Consider the following 14,378-nt stretch of genomic DNA (forward strand, 5'->3'; position numbering starts at 1 on the left):
TAAAGCAAAAGAAAGGATAGTAAAATTCAGGAAATTATGAAATAGTTTTCTCAGCATTCAACATTTTAATAAAAATATGATCAATAGAAGAGCTAAAGTATCATACTAGAAACTAACCAAACAAATTTATTCATTTTTTTTCAATTCGAGTTCTTTTCTGCTTCTCTTGCTCTTTTTCGACCCGCTTCCTTCCTAAACTTAATTCCACAAGTATTACACAATGTCTGCAAATTAAAAGAAAAAATAAAATAAATTAGTATTGTTTTATTTGGCATGAGAAATTGAAAATGTGCGGGATAACTATTCTAGTGTTGTGTTCAAAATTATCCATAGAATACGTATTCCTTAACTATAATATCAATGTGTGGTCAAGAGTGAAAATGAAAAATAAATTAAATTATTCATCCGTTGTTAAACATATAAATTCCGTCGGTAATTTTGAATTAGTCAGAACATGTCAGTGATTTCATATCATTGACGCACAAGGTTATAAGTTTTTCATCTCAGATTTTTAGTCCCGAAAAATTTCAGCAATATTTAGTGAATTTCCATTTATTAATCTTACGAATTTTGAATCTAACTCCAATACTATGTGGTACATATATTAATTTAAAGAAATAGATTAACCTTGGGGCCAAGTGGGCCTTTTCTCCACATAGGAGTATTATATGTGTTGCAGTTCATATTTGTGCACCTCTTGTTTTGATCAGTGTAGAGTGTAGAATATTGTCTCCTTAACGATGATGTTGCAGAGCTCCTATAATCCCCACCTTCATATATTATATTGATAAATTTTTATTAGAGAATTTTGAATAGTACTAATTATGTAACCACTTTATATTTTATAAGGAAAATCATTTAATTAATTAAATAATTAATTACCAAAATTCATGTTATTAGCAAATTGATGATGGGGCAAAATTGGAATTCCAACAACAGGTCGAGCAGGAGGACTGGTGTTATATTGAAGTTGATAACTTCCATTATTAATGAAGTAATTGCTCATTCCTCGAAAAACAATAGTATAAAATTATATGTAGAATTTATTTTCATTCAATATAGTTTGAAAAAGTAAAAATTTAATTATAAAAATAAATATTAAACTTTAAGTATTGAATATCATAAATGCACAATTGTAATTTGAAAAAATAAATTAACAATAGATTTTTTCTTTTTTGAAGAATTAACAATGGATTTAAGAGCATGGGTACTTTCTAAAATACGCAAAAAAAAAGATATATGATAATACGAATATAAATATTTTTTATATAAAATTTTAACACATTAGTATTTTTTATAATGTTGGACTAAAAGTTGAATTTTCTTATTTTACCTTATTAGTCGAAATGAAATGATGCTTATTTTAATTAAAATGAATTTTAAATTTAATTCGTTAAATAATTTTTTTTTCTTAAGACTGGTCACTCAATCAATTACAAACAAATAAATACCTCCCAATAAATTGAAAACAAATACACTAATATTTATTATTAAAACCTAATTAAAGGCATAAAAGTAAATGAGACTTTTATGTAATTTTGATACCATCAATCACTTCATATAGTTCTTAGGATTTAGAGTAGCTATGTTGACCATCCCAATAGCATAAATGCTATCTTGACCTCCTCCAATATTTATGATTCTGTTGTCACTTGGTAAATGTTGTTTTAATTAAGATGCATATTAATTCGTTAATTAGACAAAGGTTAGGTGCAATTTTGTAATTCTAAGATAATTTATGCATTAAACTGAAAATTAGTGTATAAGACCAAGAGAATCTTATTTAAAAAATTAATTAGCTTCCCTTTTCGTAGGGATAAAACTAGAACATTTTAGTTTTCGATTAATGTGAGCTGTCAAAAATCAGCTCTACTCGATTCGATTAGAGTCAATCACTATTTAAATTAAATTAAAGCTAAATTTTAACATCTTTGAGAGCCGGTAAGAGAACACTCTCTGTAAACAAGGTGAGCCGAGGAAGCGAATTCTAAATACCAAGAAGACTCCTCAATCAGTGAACTAATTTATAATTTATTATATCTACTAATAATTAATGTATATATAATTACATATAATAATTATATATTTAAAATATCATTTAATACTAATTTTTTCAATTGTATGTTTTGTAATTATTATACCAAAATTGATTTACCTTTGTAATATTAATAAATTTTATTTAGTATATAAAATTGATAAATATAAAAAATTAAATTTAAAAGTATAATAATTTACATATTTTAAGTTGAATGATAAAATAGTTTTAGTTCAATTATAAAATATATACTTTATTATTTTATTTATATTTACATGTTAATAATAATAATAATAATAGTTTTACTTCAAGAAGCTTATATTTTATGTTTTTTAATTTTTATGTATATTGAATTTTATAATATTTTTAATTTATAAATTTGATATCTCTAATACCGTTAAGGGTTAGGTTATGCTTACTTTGTTTTTGAGAAAGTAAGCCTTACTTTGTTTTTTTCACTATTGGATGGTGATGAACTTTGACAAAGTAAACTCATCCAATGGTAGAAAAAATAAAGTAAAGCTTACTTTGTCAAAAACAAATTAAGCATAGAAGGCACCGTCATTTTAAACATCGATAAATGAATGTTCGATAAAGTAATAAATTTGTTTATATAATAAAGTCTTTCGGTCCCAACATGGGCCAATGGACTAAAGTAATAACCTCGCTAAATGCATTAAGTAATAAAAATATTTAAATCCTTAAGGGCCCAATGAAAATATAAATTAATAATTATTGAATTACTTACAATATATATATATATATATATATATATATACCAAAACCTTTCAATCAATCAACTAGAAGTCATTTCTTATGAAAAAATGCATCTATAGTTGGTTGTTTTTTCTTTCCATCTAAACCAAAATGACACAATCTTTAACTTTTTGTAGTGAAAACACAACTTCTGGTCAGGGGCGGATGTAGGGAGATCAAAGGGGGCACTTGCCCCCCCCCCCCCCCTCATCCCACTAAAAAAAAAAAATTTAAGTCCAAAATTAACGGTTAAAGTGCAAAAATACCCCTAATGTTTTGGGTCAGGAGCAATTTTATCCCTAACGTCTAAAATGGTACAATGGTATCCCTAATGTTGGAAGCCAATAGCAATTTTACCTCTAACATTGATAAATTTGGTCAATTTGAGAAATAATTCATCAAACTGTCTTCTCGGTCATGAATAATATTGTCTGAAATTGATCCAATTTATCAACGTTATATGTAAAATTGGTGGAAAATTATAAAATTGATATGCAATTGGTGCAAAAGAAAGAAAAAAATGACTGTATTTTATAATAGTGTCTGAAATTGATCCGAGTTATCAACGTTAGAGATAAAATTGCTCTTGGCTACAAACATTAGAGGTAAAATTGCACCATTTTAGATGTTAAGGGTAAAATTGCACCTGACCCAAAACGTTAGTGATATTTGATGCGTAACAACCCGAGAATCCCGGAAATGGATGATTACGAGTCGGAAACATTATAATTTACGTTTTTTATCAAAAAAAATCATGAAAATAATGCATGACAATTGAACGATTTTGCATTTTTCGTCACAAAAAATTGAACAATTTTGCATTTTTTGTCATAAAAAATTGAACAATTTTACATGTTTTGTCTAAAATTTTTTTACCTAGAATTTTGCCCTCCGCTCCCTCAAATCCTGGATTCGCCACTGCTTCTGGTATATTTTGCTCATGTTGTAGCAAGTAGTTGTCAGGGTCGTTCCTGACCTTTTAGAGGCCCGGGACAAGATGATAATTTGGGCCCTCCATATATACATTCTACTTTTTTTTTAAGTTGTAGGTCAGATGATTTTTTTATTATTATTACAAAGGATAAGATACAAATTCAATCATATTGTTATTAGGAGAGAGCAATCAGCGTTCATGCATAAAATAGTGCAATTTTAAGCCTAACATTTATCAATTGGTATAGTTTCGAGCTTAATTGACAAAAATGAGGGTTTTTATATGTAATTTCTTGTTCTATCCTCGCTCGAACCTTCATTGTTCTGGTCACTCAATATGGTTTGAAGTTGCACATTTCATGTTAATGAAAAGAACTCATTTTTAATCAACTAGGCTTGAAATTGCACCAACTCGTAAAGTTTATTTAAAATTGCAATATTTTCTACATAAAAGCTAAATTGGTAGTTCAATAGTAGCAAGTATACTAACTAGAATTATTTATGTACTAAAATAACAAGTATTTATGTCACATTGATCGATTATTTTTTCACATTGAGCCCTTTATCATGATTTTGTTATGGATTTGGCCCTTATTTAACTTTTCCATCGAGTTTAGGAGATGAGAAGATCGATTTGGCGATTCTAAAGTTAAATAAGGGTCTAATCCATAATAGAATCAATGATCAAAGATTCAATATGAAAAAATAAATGATCAGGGGTTTAATCCTTAATACAGCCAAAGTTCAGAGTTTAATTATGTTATTTGTTATAAATATATTATTTTTCAGGTAGATGTTATGCTTACTTTGTTTTTTACAGAGTAATATGTATTTTGACAATTAAATTTAAGAAAAAAAATTGAAATGAGATAATAATATTTTTTAAAAAAGATTAAATGGTTATTTTTTTTATTGAATACATAAATAAATTTGATAATCTATATATATAATATAAAATAGTAACGATGGAACTGAGGTGTCACTTCCTCCTTTTTTACTGATAAAAAATATAATATAATATATAATATATTAATTTTAATTCTATTATTATATTTATCTATAAAAAAGATTATTTTATCCGTACTATATCTAAGAGTTCTATAGAATTTAAATTAATCCCTAAAATCTCTCTAATTATCTATATATCTATATATAATATAAAACAGTAACGATGGAACTGAGGTGTCACTTCCTCCTTTTTTACTGATAAAAAGATTATTTTATCCGTACTATATCTAAAAGTTCTACAGAATTTAAATTAATCCCTAAAATCTCTCTAATTCTCTGCATATCTATATCTATATATAATCTAAAATAGTAACGATTGAGATGAAGTGTCATTTCCTCATTTTTTACTGATAAAAGATATAATATAATATATAATATATTAATTTTAATTCTATTATTATATTTATCTATAAAAAGATTATTTAAAGTAAATGTGAAAATAAAATAATAATATTTAATCTATATAGCACCTTTATGTCATTAATTGTAATTATGTGATTATATTTTTATTAATATTTATATATTAAGATGAATCCGTACATCACACGGGTCAAAAGCTAGTTTTGATTTAACAAAACAAAAAAAATGATGGTGATAAAATGGGGTGGGAAGGGAAAAAACATTTGATCAGTAATTTTCACCTGGTCAGTGACTGACCAAGTGAATTTGGTCAGTCACCGTTAGATTTAAGCTTATTAAAATCATGTGGTGGAGATTAAAAGCATCCTAAGGCTTAGATTCACACCTTATAGATCTAATGGTAACTGACCAAATTTACTTGGTCGACCATGTGAAAACCACCGACATTTGATAATGATAAAAAAAATGAGGAGGAGGTTTGAACCTCTAACCACAAAAGTTTAATTAGAATCATAAGCCACTCACTTATACCAATTGAACTAGTTCATTTTTGTGTTACTTATGCATCTCGGTTTTATATATGTACAATCTAAAATATTTTTTGGGCCCCTTAATATTATGGGCCCTGGGCGGGCGCCCCGCGTTTCATAGCCCAGGGCCGGCCCTGGTAGTTGTTTAAGGTGACCATTGCTTGAAAAACCTCTTTTTCTTACCACATACAATGTATGTATTTTACAATGAAAAATTATCTATAAAATAATAAATATTGATTTATCGATAAATGAATAATTTATTCATTTATCGATAAATAAATAATCTCGCTTTATGAATATTTTTTTCTGGTCCAATGACATCTATTTATCGAGGTTTTACTATAGTTATTTTTTGAAACCAAATCACTAATAGTTATTAATTAGATTAGTATAATTTTTATAAAAATAATAGTATTTTACTATTTAAAAAAAATAAAATATTATTTATAAATTTTGTCAATCTCGATTGAACATTAAACCTTTGACCTTTTGATCTTTTCGGTTTTTTGACCGATTGATTTTTGACAACATCTGAGTAATATATGCAGATGCACGGTGAGCACAAAACATGTGCTCACCTCAACTATCGAACTGATATTTTCCTGGATGATGGTTTGATACCGGTCATTCAGTTGATCCCGATTCTTAATTAACGATAACAAAAATACTTAATAATTGAAAATTTTATGGTAATAAACTTTTAGTCTATGAAGCATGGACACTTTCACAGGGTCGCCGTGGCCGAGTCGGACTCGCCGGACTCGGGGACACGGCGGGGACACGGCCGGACACGGCGTGACACGGTGGTGACACGGCCAGAAAGTGGGACACGGGGGGACTTGGATCTGGACTCGGCTGGGGTAAAAAAAAGTTAAAAATTATTGTTTTTTTATAAAAAAAAATTATTAAATTTAAGGATTAATTATACAGTTTACCAAAAAACCTAAATCATAATCTCACATGTGTATATATCGCACGAATTAAATTAGGTCTTCTCTCATTCCTTGCGCAAATCGTGATTCCATCTCTTCCTGCGCAAATCAACATCACGATTTCGTTTTTGCTTGGAAATAATCAGAAACAATTTCTTCTCTCCTCGGTTCTTCCTTCTCATGTGCTGCGATCTTGTTTAGTTCTTTGTTTGATTTGATTTGTAGTAGATATTGTTTTTGTGATGAATTAATGACTTATATTATTATGGATGTTTTTTTTATGGATTAGAGAATGATTTATTTGTGATTTATCAAGTTTTTTATATATTTTTATATCTAATATATATAATTAATTATATAAAATTTGTCGTATCCCCGCCGCACCCGTGTCTCATATTTTCTAAAAATGCCGTTTGCCGTGTCCGCACACGTGGCCGTGCTTCATAGCTTTTAGTTGGTTATTTTTTTCCTTAATAATTGAAATTCTTAATATATAATTCATGAATAAAATATACTCAATCAAAGTAAACAGTAGTTATTAATACCCGATGATCAGTAAAGGGGTTAATGAAGTTAAACATGGGAGCAGGAAGAGCATGTTGTTGATTATCATTTTGATATGCTAAACCCAATTGCAAGCTCAAGTCCATATTTCTTGCATCATCTCGGTTTCCTGATCTAACATAAGACGATTCATGATCCATTTCCTGTGTTTATATTACAATGAAAATTCAAGCAAAATTATCAAAAATGATTGAAAAATAAACTCATATGGCTGTAATAAACTGATATGGCAGTATAAAAATGATACAAAAATAATATTAAATTAATAAATTCATATTTCTTAGATTATAAACTGATCCATTACCCTTTGTTCTTGTGTTAAGTGAGAGAATATATAATAATTTATCAAGAAAGAGAATATCTAGTAATTGTTATTGTCAAGTTAAAAAAGAAAGAAACAACCAAAATTAGGGTATAAGAGATGATTCAAAAACAATATTAAAATAATAAACTGATTTGGCAGTAATATTAGATTAAGCCAAAAATAATTTGCAGAAGAATGATTATGATTTTAACTGTGTCCATTCATGCATCAGTCTTCAAAGTTTTTGTTTGAATGAAAACAAAATTCATCATACTCACAGAAAACATTGGTTTTGTAAAAACACTATTTGATCTCAGTTGGTTTTCTGTGAAAAATACTCTGATCTAATCTTCAAGATCAGATGGAGAATTACCAAAAAAACAAAAGAATTGATATGTAAACAACTCTGATCAAAGAACTCTTGATCTAATGTGCTAATTTAATTAAATTAGATAAATTTCGAACATTATTCATGAAAGGCCAATGTTTTGTTTATATATTTTTGCACCAATTGATAAATGTAATTCAAAAAGTAAGAATTTCACGTTTTTTTACAATTTTAGTTTATTGTAATGCCTACTTGTATCATTAGATTCATGAATAAATTATCCTCACTCAATCAAAGTAAACAGTAGTTATTAATACCTGATGAGCAGTAAAGGGATTAATGAAGTTAAAGTTGGGAGCAGGAAGAACATGTTGTTGTTGATTATCATTTTGATACGGTAAACCCAGTTTCAAGCTCAAGTCCATATTTCTTGCATCATCTCGGTTTCCTGATCTAACATAAGATGATTCATGATCCATTTCCTGTGTTTATATTACAATGAAAATTCAAGCAAAATTATCAAAAATGTTTGAAAACTAAACTCATATGGCTGTAATAAAGTGATATGGAAGTATAAAAATGATTAAAAAATAATATTAAATTAATAAACCCATATTTCTTAGATGATTCATGATCCATTTCCTGTGTTTATTCATATGATTAAATGAAAATTCAAGCAAAATTATCAAATGGCAGTATAAGAAATGATTAAAAAATAATATTAAATTAATAAACTAATTTGTCTGTAATTTCAGATTATAAACTGATGCATTACCCTTTTTTCTGCGTTTATTTAACAATGAAAATTCAAGCAGGTGAGAGAAGAGCGAGAATATATAGTAGCAATTTTTACTGTCATAGTTAAAAAAAAAAAAAAACAAAAAAAACAACGACAACCAAATTTAGGATAGAAGAGATATTCAAAAATAATATTAAAATAATGAACTCATATTTCGTAGATTATGAACTGTCCATTACCCTTTGTTCCTGTGTTAAGTGAGAGAATATATAGTAACTGTTACTGTCAAGTTAAAAAATAAAGAAGCAACCAAAATTAGGGATTCAAAAACAATATTAAAATAAAAAACTGATTTGGCAGTAATATTAGATTAAGCCAAAAAATAATGTGCAGAAGAATGATTACGATTTTAACTGTGTCCATTCATGCATCAGTCTTCAAAGTTTTTGTTTGTGTAAAAACACTATTTGATCTCATTTATTTGTGTGTGAAAACACTCTGATCTAATCTTCAAGATCAGATGGACTTACCAGAAAACAAAAGAATTGACATTTAAACATCTATTTGATCGGAGTTAGCTTTATGTCAAACAATGCTGATCCAATCTTCAAGGTCAGATGTCATACATGTTGTTGATTTGATTTTAACAAAATCTTTTTGTAAAGGGTAATGGAAAACTGTGTCATCAGTCTGTGAAACTTTAACAAAAAGTTTGAAAGACAACAAAATTCAGGAGTGCTGAATTGTGGAAAACAATGGTCTTGTAAAAACACTCTCTGAAACAGTTTTGTGGAAAGACATGAAAACATAAAAAGAAATTGTGGAAAGATACTTACCTCAGGAGTGCTTAATTGCTGGGAGAGAGAGAGAGAGAGAGAGAGAGACCTTGAGCTATTAGCTTTGATGAGAATTGTGAGAGAGAGACCTTATTTATTAAGAAATTCTGCCCATTACCAAATGTGAAGAAACTGTACAGCTCATTTATAAAAAAATCCCTTACAGTACATAGATCCTTTTATTATTGTTTTTTCATACTTGAAAATAACTATTCTATATCAAAATTCTCCTTCATAGGCCCAAAAATTAAAATAAAAGAAAATTAAAATAAAAGAAAGGATAGTCAAATTCAAGGACTTGTAAAATAAAATCTTGATTCTGATAATTTCCTCTCAACCTAAATCCCAATTCTCCATGTTTATTCTTCATAGATCATGGCACAATAAGTTAATTGCATAGTGAACCTCAGGTTCTTGTGTTCATGTTTTTTAGATTAACCACTCCTAGTTTTCAACCTCTTGCTTGCAGATCAAGAGCCCTTGACTGTTAAAAAAGAAAGAAGATGCCACATAGGACACAGCCTCTGACAGCTCTGCTTGTTTTTATAGCATATATGCCACATAGGACTTTCTCATGTTGCAAACAATTACTCCACTCCAGTCTGTGACTGCCCTTTTGTCCATCTTCGTCAATAAGGCAAAAAACCGCAAAAGTGGCAGTTCATAGCATATATGTGTTGCATATTTACACCCTCCATGTTCTTAAATATGATTTTATATACTTAGCAATGGTGTATATGTAGTTGTTAGCTTGTATCCTATTTAGATCACATAGAACAGTGGGTGAAGACTATGTTGTTCTTGGCAGTAGTGAAGTTGTCAAAAGGACTATTTTTTACCCAAGACGGAGACAATATTCTACCATTCTTGGGATTTTAGCCTGAAGTTAATTTTGCTAATCCTTCTTTATGTAATGATCTTAAATTTGATTTTTCTTCAGGTCCAACCATTGTAACTAGAAGCTTTTCTGTGCTAAAGCCAGGCTTTCATGGTTTCCATGTTCATGCTCTTGGAGATACAAAAAAGTGGGTGGCAAATCTGATAATTAACCTCTCAATGTAGAAGATCACATGTGTATGAAGGTAAAGCAGAGGTAACATCTACGGTTTCCTTAGATCTATTGCCTAGTTTTTTTTCTCTCAAGACCTTCTGAATTGTAAATTTGATGAAACTTCAAGGATAGGGGATCGTTTTGTATTGTTTAGTTTAATTCATAGTTTATTTTTCACTGCAATTGTAGCTTTTGTGCATATATAAAGCAATTATAAACCTCAGAGGAAATTAGTGGTAAAATTTGAGTTGAGTGGCAAGAGCACTATATAATATGTAATTTTCTTATCTGATATATCCTTCCACATTTATAATTCTTGAAAACAAGGGATATATAGAAACTCTTTTGTTCCAAAACTAAATAAAGGTAACTATGCATACATGTTAGACTTTCCCTGTTGAAGATGTGGTATATATATATATAAAGGGTGAAGCTAAGGTACCTTTGTCCACGCTTTTTTTTATCTTGGCCTAATTGATGTAGAGCTAAGGTACTTGGACTGCATTTTATGTCTCTTAAATGATTCAAATATTGTTATATAGATAATATACATGAAATTATTATAATCGTCAGCTGAATTTAACTGCTTTTAGTACTTGATTCCCTTTTCTGCCAATAGAAATAAATGATATACTTTTTTTTTTTCTATTTTCAATCTGGTAATTGGTGCTTCTTGAAATTTCAGGTTTTACTTTTGATGAACAGTTTTTTTAGTATATCACTTGTTATGTTCTTCTTTCTATGACATTCTTCATGGTGTGGAATATTTCCACAAGCTAAGGTAGTTTCATCTGAGAAATCCAGTGTTTTATGCTTCGAGTTTTTGATGTAGATTCAATCATCATTTTATTAGGTGTCTAAAACCCAATGATAGATCTTATATTAATATATGATAATTTCAACTAAGGCTAAAGCTAATATTATTGTGCCTTTTTGCTATAATATTATACCTTGAGTTGCTAACCAGAAGAGTGTGTTTATTATCTTAGTCAGGGGCGGATGTAGGGGGTCAAAGGGGGCATTTGCCCCCCCCCCCCCGTCCCGAAAAAATAAACAATTTTTTTTTCTAAAAGGACGTCGTTTTGGTTCCCTTCAAAACTACGCCGTTTTTCCTTGTGGGCTTTTGATAAGGTGCAAAAATACCTATTAAGTTTTGGGTCAAGAGCAATTTTACCCCTAATATCTAAAATGGTGCAATTTTATTCGTAATGTTGGAAGCCAAAAGCAATTTTACCCCTAACGTTGATAAATTGGATCAATTTGAGCAATAATTCATCAAACTGTCTTCTCGGTCTAGAATCTTGTCATCTACACTTCACACAAGCGTTATTTTATCAGTAACAAATCACAAATATATGTTGGGATGTGAAAAAAAATAAAAAATATAAGGTTTTTTTTTGTACGAATTAGACAAAAAAAATTCAAAAACTTCACCGAATTTATAAATATTAATCTCCAATTTTATTATTAAATTACAAAAAATTCAAAAACTTCACCGAATTTTAGAACAAATTGATATGCAATTGGTGCAAAATAAAGAAAAAAAGACTGTATTTTATAGGTAGAGTAGAGGCAGCAGATCGTTTTCAAGCTGACAGATCGTAGATGTCAATTGACACCTCGTAATCGTCGATATACTTAGCATTAGAAGTTTTTTTTTAAAATATTTTAAGACATTTTGAATCGAATAGCAAATATGTACTAAAGTATATTTTTTTTTCAATTAGTGCTATTGTTGGGCATGAATATGATTATAATTAAATAGTATTTTAATAAACATTTTATGTGCATTTCAGGCAAAATATTCCGAAACATATGGACTTATAAGTGTTTTATGCAGATTGTATTGATTAAGTCAAAATGGGCGATAACACAGCCTGTTTGCAACAAACCATAAGGAGTCGAGCTTCCTTTGATCCAGCGGATTTCCGCTGTGTACCCGATGACGGATAGCGACTAGACAAGTGTCAGGAGCGGTGCGGCAGGCGCAGAGTACGTAGGGAGGCAGGAAAGCAACATGATGAAAAGATGGATCACCCCTTGAGTGTTCAAGGGTCAACTTAAATTAATCATTCCCTAGTATTAGTAGCTGTAGGAAAACAATCCTTTTGTAATAGCATGGTTCGTTTTTCTTCCTTTATATAGATGTAGCCGAGGGAAGGAAAAGATACACCTTTTACTTTTGAGACAATCAGTTTTAGTTAGAACTTTTGAAGAGAAGCGAAGCTCTCTTAGGACGATGACGCCTCCAATGGAGGTCTGTGGAATTAATGGTGGCTATTCACTCTTCACTATGAGTGAGTAGTCATTTTGAATGGGTTTGGCCAGTTAGGACCGGTTATGTAAGTCTTCTATTATCTTATTTATGAATGAATGATGATATATTATGTTGTGCTTGATAAACTTTTAACTCCATTTCTTAAAGCATGTATGTTAGTGTTAGATGCATGATAGGAAACTGCTTTCATCTTCACGGAACTATTTATCAAGCATTCAACCCCGAAACAGAGATGTCAGGAGGTTGTATCAAGGGTTTTCTTAAATAGGAATGTTGTTTCGGTCGTAATGCAAGAAAGAACCGACTTTAGGGACGCTTAAAGTTGTAGTACGTCTTAGAATCTTAAGAACACACGAGAGTTGACTTAAGTGAGCATTAAAGCAGAGACATTGACTTCACTTTACGTCATTCATGAATAAATAGGGTGTTTAAAGGCTGAAAGTAACATGTTCTGCTGTGCTTGACCTGTTTTGCTTTCTTATCATTAAGTACTCTTTGAAATCAACTAAAGCTTTGATCTTGTTTATGTTTGAACAACACCTCTCAAATTAAAGAATTGACACACACCACACACCCTGTTCTACAAAGTATTTCTTGTAAACTTTGATCCTCAATCCCTGTGGATACGATACTGGACTTATCATTTTATTACTTGTATCTAGTACACTTGCTAGAGTCCATTCAGGAGACAACAAGTTTTTGGCGCCGTTGCCGAGGATTGAAAGCAACAAAGTTTATACGAACTTTTCTGTGAAACAATGTGTTTTTAATCTGTTCGCTAAATAGTGCAGCCAGAAGGAATCTTTATTGGTTTATGCGCAGAGCTGGACCTCATGTTTTTCCTATCGATCTCGAATTGGAGAGAACATGTAGACGAAACAGAGCGGGAACTCGACGTGCAAGACAGAGAGAACGGCAAAGACAGAGAAGAATGGCTGGAAGGGTACCACCCGAACAACCAGTTCAACCAAACCAGGAAGAAGAGGGAGAAAATAATAACCCTCCTGTCATGCGAATTAGAGATTATTCGAGACCAACCACTGAAGGACATTCGTCATGCATCGTGTTACCCAACGAAGGGAACAACATGTTCGAGGTGAAAGCATCTATGATACAAATGTTGTAGGCAGCCGTACAATTCAATGGATACCAATCGGAAGATCCAAATGGGCATATTCTCGAATTCATCACGCTGTGCAACACGTTCAGATCAAACAGGGGCGTTTCTGACGACGTAATCAGACTGAAGTTGTTTCCTTTTTCCCTAAGGGACAATGCGAAGACTTGGTTGAACTGCTTGCAACCAGGAACAATCACCACTTGGGAAGAAATGGCTAGTGCGTTCCTAATGAAATATTTCCCACCACGACAACCCATTAAGCTCAGAAACAAGGTTTCCCATTTCGTGCAAGAAGAAGATGAGTCACTAGCTGAAGCATGGGAAAGGTACAAGGAACTACTAAGGAGAGTACCCAATCATGGCATTCCTATGTGGATGCAGATGCAGAACTTTTATAATGGGGTAACCAACATCTATAAGATCCAGATCGAATCTATTGCCAATGGAAATCCCGAAGATCTGGAATCTCAGGCCTTGTACGACCTTATTAAGAGAGTAGTGAGCACGAGTTATAACTGGCACTCTACCAGAAGTGAGGGAAAAAGAGCGGGAAATAAAGATGTTGTGTCAAAATTAACAAGTCAGGTAGAACAGCTTGCTA

General features: G+C 30.6%; 1 non-coding gene across 1 annotated transcript; it reads right to left on the minus strand.

Annotated features, from left to right (window-relative positions):
• Positions 1-14,035: 14,035 nt before the first annotated feature.
• On the minus strand, positions 14,036-14,142 carry LOC136201696 (small nucleolar RNA R71). The gene has a single exon (XR_010674039.1). It is a non-coding gene; the product is annotated as a small nucleolar RNA R71 (small nucleolar RNA).
• Between the last annotated feature and the right edge of the window lie 236 nt (positions 14,143-14,378).

This window comes from Euphorbia lathyris, chromosome 7 (assembly GCF_963576675.1).
Source record: "Euphorbia lathyris chromosome 7, ddEupLath1.1, whole genome shotgun sequence".
Classification (NCBI taxonomy): domain Eukaryota; kingdom Viridiplantae; phylum Streptophyta; class Magnoliopsida; order Malpighiales; family Euphorbiaceae; genus Euphorbia; species Euphorbia lathyris.